The sequence below is a fragment of the Lactuca virosa genome, chromosome 2, assembly GCF_052849685.1.
Source record: "Lactuca virosa cultivar CGN04683 chromosome 2, Lactuca_virosa_CGN04683_v6, whole genome shotgun sequence".
Lineage (NCBI taxonomy): Eukaryota > Viridiplantae > Streptophyta > Magnoliopsida > Asterales > Asteraceae > Lactuca > Lactuca virosa.
Window position 1 is genome coordinate 253159542 of NC_136427.1, and position 3714 is coordinate 253163255.

The window sequence follows — 3714 nt, forward strand, 5'->3', positions numbered from 1 at the left end:
TACGCCCAACGTACTACTACCTCCAACACCAAATTCAAACTGTTATAACTTCTTCGTTTCAACTTCGATTTTGGTGTTATTTATATCCAGGGAAAGGTATTGAAGAGCCCCACAATATTATCTAGATCTCTTGGACTAAATACTTCTCGAACAAAAATCTGTAACCTTAAAATTTGGAATGAATAGCTTTACCAGTCAACCAATCCATATATTTTTTTAATTACAAATTTGTATATAAGCCTAGTTAATCATTCACTCATATATACACATAATTTCAAAGGAAACAAACTTAAAGGTTTGATAAAGTGTTTGATTTGCACAACAATTCTTTCCTTGTGAAGAAAAACTCATTCTTTGTTTTGCCATCTACAAAAATAAGTGCAAATTGTGTCAATCTTTTTAACCAATAAAACAATATACCAATTAAGGGGTAAGATTACCGCAAACACTAATTATTCCCGACTTCCCATTAGACGATTTTTTTTCATGAGTGACAGGAAACCCCTTTAATCTTCTGTGTTTCACTGCAGCTTTTATAATTTAGTACCCCATTTTAAGACTCTCCTTGTGTTTCTTGATAACCACAACTTAACGCTTGACACCAAACACCTCTAATAAAACCATCTTGAGTTAAAATTCTTTGGAGGTGATTGGCCGGATCGATGATTTTACTTAAACACATTGTAATTAATCAGAGTAAGTAGTTTTCAAAATTACTCACTATAAATGCATAATTGACCTGTTATGGTTTTTTTCAATTACCACATGATCTGAAAGCTTCATTGTATAGGGCTCATTAGAAAAAGTCCATGAAACTAATGAGAATTAGGCCAAACGGAAAAAGGGAAGTGAAACTAAACAACGATAAAAAAAAAAGTGCAAAAAAAAAAAAAACTAAAACACCTCCGTAAGGCCTGTTAAATTAGGAAAATAGAATTATGACATCAACGCTTCAAATTTTCGACATTAACTTCTCTGTTTAATACTTGCAAAGGAGAAAGATAACCTGAATTACACCCTTATTTGTAGGAATCTTTGCACGATAGTGAAACCAAGGATCCTTCCTTGGTGCTGCCTATATGAAGACATAAAAATTGACTTTTGAGATCAATTCAATTTTACTTACATAAAGTTCAAATAAATTCCTAAACAATTGAAAAATAATAGCTAATAAATTCATGAATACCATAAGTAGAAGCTTTTTAGGTGATAATATTGTCAAAAGTTCGATAATAATGATGAATTTAAAGATCAAAAAGGTTGGAATTCAAAGTGAAGGTAATCATAAGTCAAATATGCATCTAAATCGAGAAGGATGAACTTTAAATTCAAATTAATTGGACTATTGCAACATGAAAGAGACTATATTCTACGAACAAGAGTTTTCTATGCTTTGGCATTCACAATTTTAAGGGTTTCAATTTTCAACATCCAAATATTGGATTATCCGTAACAATAATCAGAAAGCATGAAATTAAAATTAAATCAAATTAGGGTTCGTGTGGATGATTAATGTGTAATTATACATACCAGGTGAAAAAAATAGTATCATCAGGAGGGACAACAATGAAAGTCTTCACCTCCTTGATTGTTTCAACGATATATTCAAAGTCGCTGTTAGTCGGCACCAGAAGAAGCACTAACGAGTAAATCTCCAAATATTTACGGAATCAGATAACCATAAACGGGTAAGGACGGCAAGAAGGCGCATAAATGGGTCAATCTCCAAATATTTTCGTTTTGATCGACAACAAGCATTGGAAAAACTCATACCCAAGATATTGTGTGTGCGTGTTTGTAAAAACAAAAGATAATGGGGGGAGGAGGGCATAAAGCCAGTCGATTATAAAAATCCACATGTAGGGGGATGAAAGAAGATAACTATTCACGTAAAAGATGATGAACAGGTGTGTCGTATAAGTAGACAACTCACCTGTTAAATGGAATGTGATTCAGGTACGTGACATACCTTCACGCGAACCCTAACCCCTGTTTGGGGAATTTAAAACGACAAAGAATACGTGAATAACAAAGAATACGTGAAGAAACGAAAATGAAATATCGATACGACACAGTGGAAGAAAATGAGGCGGTCTGAATGGACATTGATGTCCATGGCGTCGTTTCTGAAGATAGGTTACGTGTCAATCGTAGAACTGTGTAAATAGGATTTAGGAGGCAGGAGAATAAAAGAGTTTTTATATATATATATATATATATATATATATATATATATATATATATATATATATATATATATATATTGTTATTGGTCCGATCGAGGTGCTTATTTCTAGACACCATTAGTTTATTTGTTCCGTTGAAAATACGGTTAATTTGATAAAGTTTAACTACATTAGTAAATAAAAATGACTTAATGGGTTTATCGTTTATTTTTATAAACCAAAATCATATTTCTTGATGTTCCATTTTTTTTCTAGAATATAGCAAGAATTGTATTACCAGAACACTATAAACTTTAGTAGTTCAAATGGGTATCTTCTTTAAATGGGAATGATTAAATATATGTTTCTTCATTAACAAATAGGGATGACAAAAACCCCATATCCGATGGAGATCTAGAAATTTGCACTCGTTTTAACCGGTGAATTCTCAAGTTGACCGGGGATGAGGACGATGTAACATCTTGTTTCCTGCCATTTCTGGGCCGTGGGCCGGAAGTCGATTGTGTAAGGATTTGGGTCTTAAGGAGACAAAGTTTAGTCCTTGTGGAAGGAGGTAATGTTAGTTACGAGACTCAATCCTTGAATTGTGTTTTTGGGCCGAAGGGTAGTGTGACAACTCGAAATTTCTATCTTGTACAACCACTCACTTCAATAGAAGTCAGACTTGTTTCTGCTATCATTAAGCACTGTTTATATTCGGATGGAGTGTTCTAAGCCAAGTAGATTCAAGATTCAAATATTAGGAAGTATCTTCTAGGGTAAATATGGAAAAATCAAGCCTTAAGCCCCATTAAAAGGGTGTGTACGGCCAAACATTATGAGTTTGGGCCGTAAACTCACCTAAGGCCGTGAACTCATGCTATATGCATGAGTTTATCCCATTTTCACCATTTCTTCCCTTTCAAGCTCAAGAACTCCCATTCTCTCTCAACTATCATCAAGATCTTCATCTTAATCTTCCAAAAATGTAAGAATTTATTCCCTTGATTTGTTGTTAAAAAACTTTATCTAGTGCAACCATTTGATTTCATCCATGAAATCATTCCATTTTGATAGATCTTTAACTGTTCTTCATTTCACCAAGAACACACACTAGTGTTCTTGGACTTTAAACACCCTTGCAAGCTTCTATATTGTAAGTACTCTTACCTTAGCTTGTTGTGTGCTTGAATCACTTAGTTTACACCTAGAAAACATCAAGAACACAAGATCATAAGGTGTTTACGGCCAAGGCAATCTCCTTGGGCCGTAAACCCTAATAAAGGGGGGCAATATGAGCCCTAGTCCCTTCCAAAGCCTTGGAAACAAGTCTAGATCACTTCCAAGAAGCGTTTATGACCTTAAACATCAAAAGAAACAAGAACAAATGGTGTTTACAGCCAAGGCAATCACCTTGGGCCGTAAATACTAGTTAAGGGTGCATATGTGCCACCCTTCCTTCCTAAGGCTTAGAATTGAACTTAGAACCCTTCTCAATGACTTGGAAGACCTTAAAACACAAAATGGTACTACTTACCATGAGTTTACG

At 34.3% G+C, this 3714-nt stretch overlaps 1 long non-coding RNA gene across 1 annotated transcript; it reads right to left on the bottom strand.

Annotated features, from left to right (window-relative positions):
* Window positions 1-447: 447 nt before the first annotated feature.
* On the bottom strand, window positions 448-2034 carry LOC145156925 (uncharacterized). The gene is made up of 3 exons (XR_013736979.1): window positions 1531-2034; window positions 1007-1075; window positions 448-611 (listed from the first exon to the last, which is right to left on the bottom strand). It is a non-coding gene; the product is annotated as an uncharacterized LOC145156925 (long non-coding RNA).
* Between the last annotated feature and the right edge of the window lie 1680 nt (window positions 2035-3714).